Below are 18,392 nucleotides of genomic sequence, written 5' to 3' on the forward strand. Positions count from 1 at the left end.
ACTACCAGGCTTTCCCCACTGTTTGCATATTTTTAGCTTCTGAAGAAATTCATTTTTCCTTTGTGTACTTGCAGCAGTTGCAGTCTTATTTTTATTTGTGACTTGAATGACTCAACCCTAGAAATGTCTATCAATTAAATGTTAAAGTGCCTGTATGTATGATGGTAGTAAAAATGCTTGGAATTGAGAAAGCACCTGCAACTATATGATTATTTTTGTATCTCACAGTATTGCCCGTATCCTCACCACCATGCATATATGCTTTTCCTTGTTTTTAGAGAGGGAAGTAGAATGATTTCACTTGAGGATAAAGAAAAATTAAGTCTTAACTAAGGCCTTCTCTTTAAGTAATCCCTCTCCCATCTGGTTTTAGGTTATTGTTTATTTTTTCTTAACCTCTTTATTTGCAACTCTTGTATAGCGACAGCTTTTTAGCTTGATGCCAGGCACTGTGGTAAGTATGTTAGGTATATTATCTCAGTTAATTGTCACCACAATATTCTGAGGTGAATAGGTTATTATCCCTATTATATAGATGAATAACTAAAGTTTTTAGGAAAGTGCTGTGGAATAAAAATGCAATGTGAGCCATATATGTAATTTTTAAATTTCTAACAACCACATTACAAATAAAAAAACCAAACTCACTACTGTTGAATCTATTCCACTCATAGTGACCCCTCTTGGGTTTCTATCTCTAAGGAAGTAGATTGCCCAGTCTGCCTTCCGAGGAGTGGCTGGTGGGTTTGAACTGCCAGCCTTCTGGTTAGCAGTCAAATGCTTTAGGCACTATACCACTAGAGCTCCCACATTACAAATAAGCAGGTGAAATTGATTTTAATAATATATTCATTTATATAATCACCCAAAATATTATCATTTCAAAATGTTATTGGTATAAAAATATTAATGAATCTTTTATATACTATTTGTGTGTGCATGTATGTGTGTTTGTGTATGTGTATGTGTGCTAAGTCTTCAAACTCAGGTATTTTATTTTATACTTACAGCACATCTCATTTTGAATTGGTCAGATTTCTAGTGCTCAACACGTGGCTGGTGGCTATCATATTGAACAGTGTCAGTTTAAAGATTAATTTGCCCTCAGGACTAGAAATTTAGTTTAAGATTTAAGCCCTAGTCTTAAACATTGTACATCACTGCCTCCTACCAATTGCAATTAATGCTTATGGTTTAATATTAAACATGAAAAAATAGCCTGGGGAACATAATGGACCCAGTGTTACAGATCTGTGGCCACTCCTTCACTGACTTTCCTAGTAGCAGTGATGATTTATTGATCATAACACTAATATTTAATGTACAGGGCAAGCTGATATGGACAACAAAAAGATGAATGAGATTTGATGCAAAAGAATTGTCACAAGATAAAAAGTATGTGGTCTCTTCCATCTGCATGACCTGTACATTCTGTCTCTGCAGAGAGATTAAATGGAAAGGCAAATCACAATCAGAGGGCAGGTTACCTAAGAAGGGTTTAAATGCAAGGGCAATTAAAAAACAGAATATGTGATTGGCACCACCAATTTCATATCAAGAATGGTTTTGTTGGTGAGATGAAAGTTTGTTCAGGCACTGCCAACATTCACCTCTCAGTCTCCTTTTACTCAGTCTCCATTGCTGATCAGCCCTTCTTCAGAATGACACATTTCTCAGATGCAATCATTCTTACAGGCCTTATTCATTAAAGACTTTTAAGTCTCTTTTCTGCTCAGTTATATATTAGTTATATATTATAACATTATATATTAGTTATACACCTATAAAGTTTAACTGTTATGGAGTAGACATATTTCTACCTTTCTATGAAGTCCCTTTTCTACCCTTATCAGTTTCCAAGTTCCAAATTGCAACAAGGAAAAAAATACAATGCCATACATATCACAGTTCTTTCATATCAACTCCTCTCCAAAACAAATTATTACAATGCCTTTTTTACTTTGGAGGACTTCCATTAATTATAAAATATTTGATGTAATACACATTCTGAAAATGGGTAACTGCACAATCTGAAAACCAGATGCTGAAAGTCAGCACAGTGAACTAAAAATGACATAACTCAAATTTCCAAAGCCATAATTTATAACATAGGCACTCTGGTGGCATAGTGGTTAAAGGATTTGGCTGCTAACCAAGAGGCTGGCGGTTCAAGCCCACCAGCCACTACATGGGAGAAAGATGAGGCAGTTTGCTTCAGTAAAGATTTACAACCTTGTTAACCCTGTAGGACAGTTCTACTGTGTCCTATAATGTCTCTGTGAGTTGGAATCAAGTCGATGGCAGTGGGCTTGGTTTTGGGGTATAGTTTCTAACCATATAATCTTGGGCATTTTAACTAGTCTCTCTGAATCTCTCCCATTTGTTAAAAGAAAAATTAGGCTAATAATACCTACCTCACAGAATGGCTGTAGAGATTAATAGAACAATATGTATAATGCAGATGTTGCATAAAAGGCATTCAATAAAGGGGAATCCTCTCTCTTCAAGAAAGCATAACAGAGTACTCATTAGTCCTTTTAGAGTTAGAGCACCAAAAGCTTTTGCCAGGTGTCCTGATTTTTGGTTATTTCATTGCTCATTGGTGCCACCATCAGACAGAACGTAGGAGAAGGAAAAATGGAAAAAAGAATTTTTTCAGGTGTCGATTTCTGTCCATCTTATCAATAAACTGAATTTCTCACTTGATTTTCTTGGTTATTTCAATTACTAGAGTCTCCTTGGTCTTTAAGTATGTTTCTAGGCTAAAGAAATCATTTTGTTTTGGATTATACACTAAAACTAAAAGCTGTGCTCTGTATTATAGAAGAATCTGGATTGACTATAAAGAAACCACGTAGCTGAACTTAGGAGTTACACACCACCCCAAATATATGTGAGAATTATTTTAATCAATGTTTTAACCTTAAAAAGATCAGAAATTGGAAATAAGGTTGTTTTGAAGATAGAGAAAGACATACTGGAAAAGAAGTCATAAAGATTTGTCCCTTCAGTAACAAACTTTTCATGATGGTGCCATTAGATAAAATCAACTTATATTAATGGAAATCTTGAGTCTGTCTCTCTTTAGCAACATGGCCTGCACAAATTACCTGTCCTTTATGAGTTCCTATTTAAAGAATTATGAATAATATTATTGACCTCATGACTTTTGTGATTACTTTAAATATCAAACATCAGCCTACTTAGATGAAAATCGTAGGAAATCAATTAACAGATGTCTCATTTAAACATTTTAAATAATTATTTGTGCTCTGAGAGTTCCTCCATGGCATGGCTTTGCCACACTGTCCTGGATCAATCAGTGATTTTATTTTCATTGAGTTCCTGCCATCTCTTATGATAGAGTCTCATCCAATAGTGCATACCCCTAGAGTCAGAGCTGTAACTATTTGACAGCTTCTGTTTTCATCTCCCAGACATTTCCTAGCTCCCATGAATAGGACAATGTGTGTGTTGGACATTGTGAATAATGGAGGCAGAGTTGCAGGGTGAAGTGCCAATAGTAAAGTGTCTACCTAGACCTGTGCAAATACTTCATTAATTTCATGCAGACTTCATTGAACTGCAGTGTTGATCATTCCCCAAATAGTGTGGTTTTATGTAAAAGAATGCAAAAGAAAAAAAAATGTGAGGATTATTTTAATCAAAGATTTAACCTTAAAAATATCAGAAATTGAATAAAGCACTTTCGAAGATGAAAGGCATACTGGAAAAAAAAGTCATAAAGATTTGCCCCTTTGAAAAAAAAAAAAAACTTTCCACGACAGAGTCATTAGATAAAATCAACTTATAGTAGTAAAACTACATTTTCCCTTCTAGTTGTTCTATTCCTATGCAGATACCACTTCCCCTGGCATTCAGTAGACAAAATATAAAAATCGATAATGTGCTCTTGGCACCAGAAAACATTGTCTACTTTTACTACTTTTATTTCAGGAAAGAGAACCTCTTTCTTCTTCTAAAAAGAAGGCACAGCACTGAATTTTTTTTTTTTTTTTAATTATTGGTTAAACATAGAAAGCAGATTTTCCTCTTACAATCGCACACCTTTCTGGAGAGGAATTTAAAGAATTCTCCTGGCTCATTTTCCGGACTCTGGGCAAATTTAAAGACCTGCTCATTGGAGGGAGAATCAGAGAAGATCAGCTGTGGAGGCCTTTTTTTTTTTTTTCCCCATTCCTGTTTGTTTTTAATCCCACATCTGGGACTGGGGAATTAAGTCCTGCGTCTTGATACTTGTAACCATCCGAGCCATAAAGCAGCCACATCACTCCTGGTCACTTTAGTGGCTGAGTGGTTTTTGGAGACCCGGCACCCTGATGCCCGCCGGGTCATTGCCAAATAGACAGTTCGTTCACACTGGCAAGCACCAGCCTTGCGGGTCTGAGCTGGGTTCCTCCATCTCTGGCGTCTTTTCCTACCTTTGAAATGCGCTGCCAGCTCCCGCGATGCAGCCAGGTCCCCGGCAGCGACGGGGCTGGACGCCACCAAAGCCACCCCGACCTGCTTAAGCTCACTCACTCGTACTTGCTGTCTTGGGTAGCCAAAACGCAACATCTCCTCTTCACTCCTCCCCCCGGCCCCCAGATGTTTAACCTGAGAGGTCACCGAGGTACCAAACCTGGCTCACTGTTGAGTGTGATATATGCTGACACAGCCTCTGGGCTCCAACTGAGGGCCTTGCCGGGCTCCTGTCCCTACTTACACTAGTATGTCTTAAGTATCCTTTGTATGAGAAAATGGTGCTGCTGGATGCTTTTGCTCTAGCTAGAGTCAGGGCAGCCAGCGAAATCTCGAGAAATGCACACATAAGAAAAATAAAACTTCGGGAAGATAATGTGAATGAGTTAAACTTAAATGAAGGTTTCAGAAGAACAAGCACAAGATCGAAGGGAGAGATGCACGCCCTCGTTTTTGCCTGGAAAAGCGGACAGCCGGAAAGCGGCGCGTTTTCCCAGCAGCGGGTCCCACGCGAGTGTGCTGCCAGCACGCATTGTGCCGCCTTCTTGGGGCGGCGAGCAGTAACTTCCTAAGCTTACCTCCATCTCGCCCCCGCCCTTCTCCCCTGGTTCCCCGTCAGCGGGGAGGGCTGCCCCCGGAACGGTAGGGGATGTGGGGTGCAGGGAGTGGGGACTAGAGGGGGGTACCCAGCAGTTGGTGCTGAGCCATCCCCTCCCAGCAGGCGGCCCAGGCACTGGTTCACTTCTCTCCCCTCCCGCCCTCCACTCGCTCACCCCCCTTCCTTTCCCCTTCTCCCCCTCTTTGTAGCCCCTCCCCCTCACCATTGAAAAGGGCTGGCTCGGCCCCTGCTCTGTGCAGTCGGTGAACTGTCAGGGCGGGAGGAGCTTTGAGCCCGAGCTGCAAACAGCGGCCCGCGCGGCAAAGCAAAAGGAAGAAAAAGAGTGCGAAGAGTGGCAGCGGCGACACCGGCAGCCCAGGCAGCCCCGGCGGCTCGAACAGCCTCAGAAGCAGCCTCCACGACTCCAACTGCTCCGCGGACTGCGAGCTGTGGCGGAAGAGCCCGCTACAGCAATCGCAGTCGCCGTGGAGCTGGCGGAAGCCTTTTCTCCCGTACGCTTACCACCTCATTCTACTCAAGAGGCTTCGTTCATTGGGTAAGTATCCGGTCCGGGTGCCAGAATGGAGTGCAGTGTGTCAAGTGTGGGTCCTGCACTTAGCGGAGCTTTTCTGCTGTTGGGGTCTTGACTGTGACAACGGGGTAGTTTTACAGACCCTTCTAGTGTCTTCTCCCACCCCCACACCCCCACCTACCTAGAAGTAAAAAAAAGCGCAAACCACGGAGGTGCGCGCCGATAGAATATCTTTTTGGCGGTGCTACCGCACGCCTTGGTTAGTTTGAGAAAACTCACTTTTGTCAGAAAAGTGCGCATGAATTTCCCAATATTGGCCATGCAAAAAGGTGTCTCACTTTAAAGGCTACAACCATCTTCAGCGAGGTTTACAGAAACTCTCAGATTAGGGCAGGTGCTGAAAAAAGATCATGTCCCAGACTCACTGGCTAACCTGGTGGAGAGGTTGGACCTGAGGGCAATGCTGTGAGCCGAGCGTCCGCCTTAGACCTCGCGCGCCCGGCGCTCCTCTCTCGGGGGGAGGGGGTGTTCAGGGTTTGGAGCCCTGCTGGGCCGATGCTTCCGTTCTGAGGTTCGACCCTTTTCACCCAGCGGAGGAGATCGCTGCAAGCTTCAGAGAGTGTAATGCCCCAGGGCCATTCTTCCGGGTGGTCGCCTCCCAGCTCCTCCTTCCCGCCCTATTTCTGGGGATGTGCTCAGCCAGCACCTGCTTGGTGTGGGAAATTTGTTTATCATTAAAAATAATAATAAGTAAATAAACCCTACAACTCGTTATAACCCCTTAGCCAAAAAACAGCAGCCTTTTTCTAAGAGTGCACCTGAAAGAAAACGGGGTGCCTCTTTCTCTAAGGAAATGACTTTTAATCCCTTAGCAAAAAAAAAAAAAAAAATTGCCTACCTATCCCATAAATAAATGACGTTTTCTAAGATAGAATCAAAAACCAGTTCATATAGCCACAATTTTTTTTTTTAAAAACGCGTAGCCATGAAACAGCTCCTTTTCCTGAAAACAAATACCTCTTAATAAGAGTGTCGTCGGAAAAGGTGACTTTTTAGAAGCTAGTAGTCGCAGATGGGTAATTTAGAGACTTTGGAAGAGCTGTGCCCTGAATTGGAGACACGACTCGCATATTAGCGCATATTCGAAAATTGTCTAGACCACCGCCCCCTTTTTTTGGGTGGGGGAGTACGGTGGTCACCTTTTTTTTAGAGCCCCTTTCTTTTCAGAAAGATTTAGTCAGTGCTTGGTTGCATTGGCCGCCTTTGCGGTTTGGGGTGCAGGGCGCTGGAGTGCGTGTGTGCGCGCGCCCGCGCACGCGCCTGCGGGCGGGGCCCTCGCGTCTCAGAAAAGGGTGCCCTTCCGAAATGTTGGCTCTGGGCTTAGGAATCAAAACTTGCGCCACTGCGGCACATACCCACAAAGCACAGACGGAAGAGAAAAGGGGCTAGGACAAAATAATAATTAAAAATGTACAAAACATTCCAAGATGGAATTTAAACCTAGCTGTTTGTGTAGGACTGGAAGTGTGTTGAATTAAATGTTTGAAAATCAGGAGAGACTGGGGTAGTGACAGAAAATAAGGGGAAGAAGCGATGGGATCCGGGGAGCCGCTTGTGTGCTCTTAGCGCTGCAGCAAGGAAACAACCTGAGGAGCGTGGGGAGCAGAATTGAGAACACCAACCGTAACAGTCAAAAAGGTGCTGGTACTTTTTGACTAAAGCGCACCCTCCTCTTCCAAGGTGAAACTGGTGTGGTTTAAAAAAAAAAAAAAGAAAAGAAAAGAAAGGTACTTGCAGGCACCTTCGGAATTTGGTAAAGAATAAATGGAATGCCACTCTTAATCTTGTTTGAAACCACCTCGCACAGTGACGGCAGGAAGTCTTGGGCCCACGGCCGCCCTTTCCAATGTGTATCTGTGCGTGGAAACAGGCTTGAAAGCAAGCCGAAACCATAGTATATGTACATGTTTCCCATTTTCTTGCCTTTGTCTGGTCCAACCGAGGAAGCCCGATGTGCAGTGCGGGCGGTTTAGAGGAATGAACTGGCAAATGGAAATGCTAAAGTCTAAAAACCCCTTTCTCTTTCTGTTAAATAAGAATTGCCGCGCACAGCCCACCAGCCGCCACAGATACGACGCTGTAATTGCCAAGTGGCAAGGGAGCGCCTCCACCAGCGAGGCTCGAGAACCCACTACTCCAATCTCTTTCGCTCGGACAGCCCCTCCTGGCAATGATGTCAGTCTCAGCGAGGCAAGGCTGGCCAAGAGGAGGCCGTTTGGCGGGTCGGTTCGGGAGCGCGAGCAGCCCTGCCCCGCGCGCACCCCTTGCGCAGCCTCCTTCCCGCGCTCTCGCTCTTGGCCCCTCCTTCCAGCTCCCCAGAGGCGCGCGTTGGCGCCGGGGGCGGGGAAAGCCACTGCCTGCCCCGCCGTGTCTGGTTTTGAACCCCAGGGATTAAACCCAGATTGGAGGTCTTTCCCCCGCCTTGTCCTTTCCCTTCTCTCACGTCGCCACCAGATTTTCTACTCTTTACAGCTCACACGTTCACTATTCACAGTGAATTTACTTACTTAGTAGGGTTTTACAGGACAAGTATTTCAGATGCGATAATAATAGTTAACCGTTGTTAAAATTTTCAGTTTTCCCTCTCTTTGGTTGATGAGGCAAGATGTGAAGACTGGCGTCTTTAAAATACCTTGGCTATTCCCGCCTTCAACCGAGCAAGCACCCGAGAAGGTGGGGAGGGTTGGCTTCCTCAAGACTTGGTGCGGTCGGGGTTGGGGAGAGATAGAGATAGAGACAGAGAGAGTGTGTGTGTGTGTGTGGGAGATCCCCTTAATTGAGGAAGGGCTTGGAAATTGGAAGTTGCAAAGGGCAAGGCTCTAGAAGCTGCTGCCACAGGGGAGAGGCTACCAGGCTTTTTATGATAAAGCCTCGCAGACACTTCCTGAGGCCGGCGCGCCAAATTGAGAACATTCAGGAATAGGATTTTACAAGACTAAAGCTCGCTGCGATGTCCCTTCTGAGCTCGCTCTTTACGATTTAATTCCAGAATTTGAGGCTAATCAGTTTTCCCAGATTGCGGGCAATTCTTTTTTTAGTTCAATGTGAAAAGGCAAAGGGTGCAGTTGGAGAAGGTTGTATAGGGCGAGAAGGAAGGGAAGGAGACAGGGCATGGGGAGGCAACTGGAGCCTCAAGACTGAATTACCTCCCAAAGGAAATTTTTTACTGAGGGGATCGCTACGAACTGCTTAGTTTCTGTATGTTGGTTTGGAGGCAGATGGGAGAATTGGTGAAAGGAGAGCAGGAGGAAAGAATTCTGTTTTGTAAATTAAGTCTTTCCACCCGCCCCCCCCCCATGGAAAGATTCCCTTACTTGATATATTGTTGGCAACAAACTTAGTTGCTGTGCTTTTGAAATACAGGAGTGGAGAGGAAATGCAGACCAAGCGTAAAGACACATCCATTTTCCAGAGCTGTATCATTTGCTAAGGATTGGAAGGAGCCCCCTGCCTATTTATTTATTTATTTAAATCATCTTCCAAATGTGATTCTGATGGATGCCCAAGTAATGTTGGTTTTCAGCAGCTGGGATTCCTGGCAAAAGGAATTGCAGGTTTCACACTATTTCTTCTCTTCCTATTCAAAACTTTGCCCCACCCCCACCAACCACCCCCCCCACACCCGCAAGACAGAAATTCCTGGTTCCTGGTAGAGAGCTTCCAGGCAGCTGCTGGTGGCAGGACGAAATCTTGTAAGAGAATTAGAAAGTAGAAAATTCTCCTGCAAGGAGTCCACAACAGCCTTTAGCCAGGATTTAGAAGATTCTTGGAGGAGAAAGGGAAGACACAGGGACAAGGAGGCTATATAAACCACTGGCATTGAGCTACGTTTATTATATATGGTTGCCACATTTTCTATTAGTGTTAAAGGGAGCTATTCAGAGAACCAAAATTTGAGAGCTAATTTTCTTTACTAATCTTGTTTCACATATTTTAATAGAGGTACGTGCCATCTGTTTATTTATTCACCAAAGATTCTACAAATACATTAGTCACCTACTGTGCCAGACAATGTGCTAGGTTCCAAGAGTACAGAAGATAATAAAATGTGTCTGTGGTTTTCTTTGAGCAGAAGAGACTCTCAAAATTATTATACAATGTGTTAAATGCTCTAATTGAGCATAATGGAGGGAGGAATTCATTTTTCCTAAGAGGTTAACAAAATATTCATAAAGATATCTCTCTGGCTTTGAAAAATAGGCGTATCTAGGCAATGGCTACCCGAGAAGTAGACTTGGAAGGGCATGCCAGACACAGAATTAAATAGATATGGAATTAAGAGGTATGTCGTGCTTTGTACAGCAGGACATCTTTTGGTGGCTTTTCAAGCAGATACACTTTAAAAACAAAAACAAAAACCCATGGTGACAAAATTGGGCAGTAGCGGGCACATGGTAGGAATATTTTTGTTGTTGTTAAGTTTTTTAAATGAATTTCTGAGTAAGCAAATGGACTTGAATAGAGAGTGGTGGCAAATAAATTAAGAAGATTCTATAATTTCCAGAAAAGAGAATACATAAATGAAGAAGGCCTAAATTAAATCAGCAGCACTGGAACAAAAAAGGAATGTTACTTTGGGGAAGAAAAATTTTCTTTAGTATGTGATCATCCTCTATCTACTTTTCTTTGAACTCCTCTTACCTTCCCCACCAAATCTTTCGAATTCCCAATCATCCACCATTAGAGTAGTTCCCTTCTGTTTGGGGGAGACTCATTCCCCTTAAGCCACTGTGCAAACACACATGTCCTCTTTCCCCTTTTCCATGCACATACCTTTTTCATTTTTATGCCCTACATCATTTCACCCACTCTTACTCACTTCCTCTCTCTCTCTTTCCAACCAGTTGAAAACCCATACCCACTGCCCTCAAGTTGATTCTGACTCAGTGAGCCACTGGATTTCCAAGGCTGTAAATCTTTTTGGAAGTAGATGGCCTCATCTTCCTCCCACAGAGCAGCTGTTGGGTTTGAACCGCTGACCTTGGGTTTAGCAGCCGAATGCCTTACCCACTAGGACACCAGAGCTCCTTTCCACCTTAAACCAAAAGCAAATAGTGACCCCTCCTTGAGTTTCCAAGGTGGTATTGCTAGGGAAGTGGATTGCCCAAACTTCATTCCTGGGAGTGGCCAGTAGGTTTGAACCACAAATCTCCTGGTTAGCAGTCAAATGCCTTAGGCACTATGCCACCGGAGCTCCCACCTTAGTATTGCTTAATCTTGGCCTTTCCCCTGTTAGGCACTAGAAATCACCTTGATCTCTCTACTTTTCCGTCTTCACACCAGTTGCGCCACTTTTTTCTGCTTTACCTACCTGGGAGTGGGATTATTAGTTCACTAATCCCCTCTTTACTTCTTCCTCCCCATTACCTACCTTAGACTCTTCTCCCCTTCAGTGACTCCAAAGAAGTTATAAAAAAGAGGAACCTCTGCTTCAAATTCCGTTACAGATTTGTCAGGTTTTCTTGTCAAGAAGGTTTCTTACTGTCTGTGTGTTTTTCATTGTTTGATTTCAAACAAGACTTATAGTGGCATTCTTCAGATTTGTTGTTATTTTTTTTTTATTACTCCTACACATGTCTGTTTTCTTTTGGTTACAACTGGGGATTCAAATATTGTACATTGGGGAGTATTTCCAACTTTTCTGAATTTCTTACCATGCACTCCTGACACTGTTTCTCTGCATTTCATCCCAGGCTTTTTTTCCATGAGTCATTCCTTTTATGTTTTCAGTAAGAATTTCTTATTTTTATTCCTCACCCTTTTTGCTTTGTGCGATTGTCATAGTGGCTCAAATTTAAATATGTTGAGAGGATACACAGGATTTTAAGGCCTTCATCAGTATGTGTTCATACAAACACATACGTTTACCATCACACTCTTCAAAGGCAAAGGGACCCTTGATTTGTACAGCATTCTTAGAAAGTTCCTTTTTCTGGTGGAAAAAGGATAATTCTCACATCATCCATGTCTCTAATTCAATGGGATTGACTCAGTATTATTGGGAATTGGTGAGGGAAGGAAGAGGATGCAATAAAAATACATAATACATTCTTTCATTGGTGATATACGTAAATTTTAACTTTGGGGAAAACAATATGTAAGTATATTTAATTGGACTGAAGTTGTACTTTAACATTCCAAATTACATGTCATTGTCTGAGCAGGGTTCTAATATCTGAAGATTTTATTGATCATTGAGTATACAGAATGAAGATTCCTAGGTATTCCATACTGGCTTGAAATGTTTAAATTAACCTAATCACATTAAAAAATGGTGTTATTATTTAATAGAATTTCACCAGGAAGGCACCATTCCTAAAATGTGGTCATCTATTGTTAGGAGGGAAGCTCTGGTAGCGTCGTGCCTAAGGCACTTGACTGCTAACCAGAAGACTGGCGGTTCAAACCCATTAGCCACTCCTCGGAAGGAAGATGGGACAATCTACTCCCGCAGTGATACTGCCTCACAACAACAACAACAACATTGTTAGGAGAAAACATCAAATGATCTATATGTCATAGTCCCTCAAGATTTTTGCCCTGTGCAACAACTGGTTTATCACACAGAGAAAACTATTTTAAGGTGAAAAGTGTCTTGAGATTCCTTTTGATTATAGAAAGAATGCATTCTAATTACCAAACAGTAAAAGTATAAATTAGGAAAAGGCAGACTTTTTCAATTATGGTTTTTGAATTAGAATGATGACTTGCCAGAAATCATAAAAGCTTCTATTAAATTTTGCACTTTACAAAATGTCAATTGTTTGAGGATTTAAACAGGTCTCTAATGTGTTAAGCATCAAAGAAGAGTGAGATCTTCAGAATAAATTTGGAAACTAAGTGTGACAATTGATATAGTTGTCATTTCCAGCCCAAATCTGGAAGAATGATTTTTCCATCTAATCTGCTCATTTTGTATGTGTAGATTTGAAAAAACAAAAAGAGGAAAGAAAAAGGTAAAGAAGAAATTCAGAAAAAGAGTTCTGTTCAATAAAAACTACTTTTAATACTGTATCTGTTGTTTTGCATGCTTAGAATAAACTAATTTGCTGATGGATTTTAATGAAACAATCTGAAGACTTTTTTTTAAACACTTTAAGTGATTGAAGTTCAAGTAGAGATTTGAACTGATTTTACAATTCAATTACTATAATACTGTAGTTAAAACAAAATGGTTAAGTAGTTTTCTGCCACTTTTTGTTTTGATACAGTCTTCTAGTTTAATACCTTAGATTTGTACAGTATTCTATATTTTTCTATCATTTAAAAAGTCATTATTTTATTTTTTTTTTGTTGTTATGTGCCATCGAGTCAGCCCTGATTCATAGCGACCCCTCTTTGGGTTTCCGAGGCAGTATCACTATGGAAGTAGATCGCCCCAACTTCCTTCCGAGGAGTGGCTGGTGGGTTTGAACCGCCTGTCTTCTGATTACCAGTCAAGTGCCTTTGGCACTATGCTACCAGTTGTTGTTGTTGTTATGTGCCATCCAGTCAGCCCTGATTCGTAGCGACCCCCCTTGAGTTTTCGAGGCAATATCACTACTGAAGTAGATTGCCCCATCTTCCTTCTGAGGAGTGACTGGTGGGTTTGAACCACCAGCCTGCTGGTTAGCATTTAGTCTCATAAAAAGTTTGAGTGAAAAAAAAGACACAGTGATATTTATTTTATGAATGCAGAAACTGAAGGTTTCGACAGGTTAAATGAATCCCCAAAGCTTTCCAATTTGGAAAAGGGTTTTTTCCCAATTCTGAATGCAAAAATCAAAAATAATGCTTCTTGGATTAAAAAATAAAATATTCATGTAAGTCTTTCAGTTAATTGGCTATCTGTATTATATTATATTCCTAGAGTTGCGGTGCACTAAAAAACAACAACAACAACAAAAAAACAAAGTCACTGCCACTGAGTCACGGTAGACTAAGCCTGTAAAAATTAAATGATACAATAGTAGGGCTATTGAAATTTAAAGGTATGCACACTCAAACACTCCATCCATTTTATTTACAGAAATTGTTCAGATTATGATCCATCCTAATGACACTCTAAAAGTTTATTTAATGGGCTAATATTTATGCAAAGCTTAATTCATGTTTCTTTCAGTACATCTGTATTATTATATACCATTAATTTTAGGGAGTGTTTGCCAGTGATTTTTCAATAGTAGTTTTCTTCTGACTTGAGATCTTTGAAGCAACCTGTCTTTGGTAATCAACTGAATGTGTGTTTGTATCCTTTCAACTAAAATGGTATTAATTTCCAGTGTGCAAATCATTGTTTCTTGTCTTTAGGATTATGAACTCTTTTTCTAGTGGTTTTGAGGCAGAGAGTGGAGTATAGGGTAAATTTAGATTGTGTAAAGACTAAGTATTTTATGATTTATATTTTATTAGTATCTAGAAGGTGACCTTGGGCAAATAACTTTACCTCCCTGGACTACAGAGTCCACAAGCAAAAAATGAGGGAGTTGTAAATTATTCTAAGGCCCCATCCAATGAAAAAAAAAATTCTGTAATGTTTTGCATTGACTAGTAGTTTATACAAAAGATTCTTTCCTTGTCCCTTAACCCTGCAAGTATTACCAGTAAACTACATTGATTCATTAACCATCAGTAACTGAAAAAGTCATTTATCTAGCATTCCAGTACTTTGTGTGGTGGTCAGGCTGATTGTGATGTTTGGTCTTTAAGCAAATTGAGTGGCTTCTTAGAGAAGTGTGCATTCTGACTGAACACAACAAAGTAATGTACAGTCACATTAAGTCAAATTCAACAAATATTTATTGAGTGCCTATTCTGTGTATCATACTATACCAGGTATGGTGCAGCTTTCATTAGGTTCTGGAAGTGCAAGGGATGAGAAAGATGATTTAGTCCAGCCCCTTCATTTTACAGATAAGAAAACTAAGGCTCAGAGATGTGAAATGAATGCTTAGGAACTCAGTAAGATAAAGAACAGCATTAATTAATTCACTTCACAACCTTTCCTCTTCCCTACTTGCAAATGTATTTGGAATTCCAAAAAGCCATCATGTGCGGCTTTTTAATTAATGTTGCACAAATGCAATACTAGTTTTGCATATGAGACTGCTTGTTTATTTTTTTGGCTTTATTAAACTGGACAGTTCCTACTCTGACTCAGATACAGAAAATGCTGTATTTTCCACATTTTAATGTTTTGAATTTAGATACCTCCAATCACCTACACTGGACATACTGTGTTATAAAACACACACAATGAAGTCTTTATATGATGGCCAGGTGAATAGACTAACAAAACATTAAATGATACAACTACTTTACTTAAAAATTATTTGAAAAGCCCATTTACCTAAGCTGTCTAGAAATAGACATTCCTTTAAGGATGGATTTAGTTTTAGAAATGCATTTATTCTTAAGGATTTTAATGTACATTTCCCTATATGTTTAAATATAATTTTGGGAGGATTTTGATTGAATTTTCTAGAATATAATTTCCTTGCTATATTATCTTATTTTCTACATCAGGGTGTGTGTATGTGTGTTTGTGTGTTTATGTGTGTGTTGGGGAGTATGGGTCAGGCAAAGGTAGTCAGGCAAAATATACCAAAGCAAAGATATTCTTTAGTTCCTGAATAACCTTAGACTGAAACATTTTACTTTGTGTCTGAGAAAAAGAAGGGGACAAAAGGAAATCAAGTGGAGAAGAAAGAGAATAAAAGAATGGCTGGAGTGTTAGATAATAATAAGGCCTAAGTTTTTGTTTAGTGTGAAATATGCAACCTTTGTGAAACTCCTTCGGCTGACTGCCTACGTTGGCTTCCTTCTTTCACTTCTAATATTGGAAACTTGTAATTTTTAAAGTGTTTGTTGATTATTGTTTGCTAGCTAACTACGATCAGTAAATTTCAAAAAATATGTGAATAAGTTAAAGTTTTAAAGAGAGGCTTAATAATAGCTAATCTACATATACAAAATCAGAAGCAACAGGAAAACAACTTTTATATGAAAAGTTGCTCTGTGGTGATCAGGTAGGATTTCCGTTGTCTTTCTTTTTAACATTAGGGAAGAATTTGCACAGTTTAACGCCGAATTTTTAGCCTTATCAGTCTCCATCGTTTTTTGTATCTCCCCTTTTCTTGCAACTTTTCTTAGTCCATTAACTCAGTTTTAATATTCAGGAGATAAAGCAGTTGCACTTTGTGTTGGCCATTTTGTAATGTAATTGAGTGCAAATCAGGATTACGTATTTGGGGAAGGGAATTTGAATCTGTTACTCATATGCTTTCTAAATGCCTCAGAAATGCATACAAGAGTAAATTAATATGAGGTTGTAAAGCTAATCCTAAAAAAAAATGTATAGCTCCATAGCTATGACAAAATCAAAGCACTTTAGAATGAAATAGAGCCAATATACAGTTTTTAATCAATCACCATCACTGTTAATGAGTTGTTATTTTAAACTCCAGTTTATAGGAAGTTATATTCTACTCCTGTGCTTCTCAAACTTTAATGTACATACCCATCACCTGGGACTCTTGTTAAAATGCAAATTATGACTCAGTAGATTTGAAGTGAGGCCTGAACTTCAATATATTTTATAAGCTCCCTGGTGAGGCAGATGCTGCTGGGCCTCAGATCACATTTTGAGGAGTAAGGGTCTAATTCATAGTCTGGCACAGTAGGGTGAAAAAAGTGAATTAAGCCAAGGATAACCAATTTATAAAAAAATATTTAATTCAGTATTTTACAAAATATGAAATTAAAAAATAGATATACAATTCTTTGCATTTGGATATGAAAATCAATTTTAACTTTTGGTGTAATTACTGTAATACAGAATAAAAGCCATTTCCTTGATCATTTTAATAATAGTAATAATAAATCTATTTCACAGGCACTAAGGACATGCATTCATACTATTTTGAAAATGAAAATCATTGGCTATATGCTGCCAATAGTTTATCCACATTTTAAACTTTTCCCAAAGATATCAAAAAACGCTGAACAGTTGTATAGATCCGGATAAAGGTGCTAGTCTGTAAAATATGGAGAATGAATATATCAGAAGAAAGTGGCTAATTGAATTTTCAAGTATCTAAGTTGAAGACAGAGTCTCTAGGTGGTACAAATGATTATCGAGCTCCGCTGCTAACTGAAAGTTTGGAGGTCCAAGTCTACCCCAGAGATGCCTCCGGAGAAAGGCCTGGTTATCTACTTCTGAAAAATCAGCCATTGAAAACCCTACGGAACACAGTTCTACTCTGAAATAGTGTAAAGACTTGGAATCCGTTTGATGGCAAGAGGTGTAGGTTTTAATTTGAAGATATCCTTTATATTTTGTTATGAGTGTCTGACATTTGTCAGGCCACCAACCACAAAAGAGACTTGGGGGAAGTTATTTTTTAAGTGTCCCCCCACAAACATTCCTCAAAGCAGGAACAAATGATAAATAAGGCATAATGGTACATTTTCACACCTAGACTTTTATCTTAGAGTATACTAGAGAAGCCCTTTAATCTAAGTGCTTGTTTCATTCATAATAAATCCAGGGAAGCTTCCATAGTTCCTTTTCTTTATGTGCAGCTCATCGTGGTATATATGTTTGTCAACTTAAACATTAAAAATATATATATCTTTTTTTTCTCTAGTGTCAAATTAAAACAAACACACACACAAACAATGGTGAAAGCAGCTATTGACATAGATTAAGTATAAGTGGTTAAACTGTGTTTGTTAGAAGACATGATGTGGTTCTGCCCGGATTAGAAAAACAACTGAAAAAGTTGTCATTTCAAAGCTGGGATTCATGTCTTAATTGTGGCATTGGGATTCAGAAGCCACCACCTTTCCAATGAAGCTGTGTTAGTCTTTTCTAAGCTCTGATGCTTTCATAGCAAAAGCAGAGCTTGTTTTGCGGCAACTTGAGGCTCCCAGTGAACTAAAGGGCCAATTGGATTAAAATGTTTTTTGTAAGTGCTAATGAACTTTGGGTGTCTGCCAAAATTGTCTTGGATTTCATTACTCTTAACATTATTTAATAATGTTAAGCATAGACTGTTACCATGTGCCTGAGGAGGCATGTATAGCAACCAAAATATGATATATTTGTTTTTGAGGGAAAAATTCCAAAATAGCAGATAAGACATAGAAATACCAAAACAAAACAAGAGAAAAAAAATAACAAAACATTTTTAAGAAGTATATATTTTCAAAGTGTAGACAAGGAAACCACTCTGTGCAAACAAACTTACTGCCATCAAGTTGATTCTGACTCATAGCAACCCTTTAGGAAAGTATAGAACTGTCCATGTTGTTATGCGCCCTCGTCGAGTCGGACCCAACTCACAGTGACCCCTCCTTGGGTTTCCGAGGCAGTATCACTATGGAAGTAGATTGCCCAACCTTCCTTCCGAGGAGTGGCTGGTTGGTTTGAACTGCCAGCCTTCTGGTTAGCAGTCAAATGCCTTAGGCACTATGCTACTAGAGTTCCCAGAACTGCCCATAGGGTTTCTTTCTTATTTAAATTTTTTTAATACTGCCTTTCCCTCACCAAATAATACTTGTCTACGTGTAGCTCCCCCCTGCCTATAGGGTTTCCATGGCTGTAAATCTTTACAGAAACAGACTGCCTCATCTTTCTCCTGTGGAGCAGCTGGTGGGAGTGAGCCACAGACATTTGGGTTAGCAACTATCTGCTTTAACCACTACACCACCAAAGCTCCTTAAACACTCTCTAGAAAG

Source organism: Orycteropus afer, unplaced genomic scaffold (genome assembly GCF_000298275.1).
Source record: "Orycteropus afer afer isolate SDZICR_OR568_19922 unplaced genomic scaffold, OryAfe1.0 scaffold00452, whole genome shotgun sequence".
In the NCBI taxonomy this organism is placed as follows: domain Eukaryota; kingdom Metazoa; phylum Chordata; class Mammalia; order Tubulidentata; family Orycteropodidae; genus Orycteropus; species Orycteropus afer.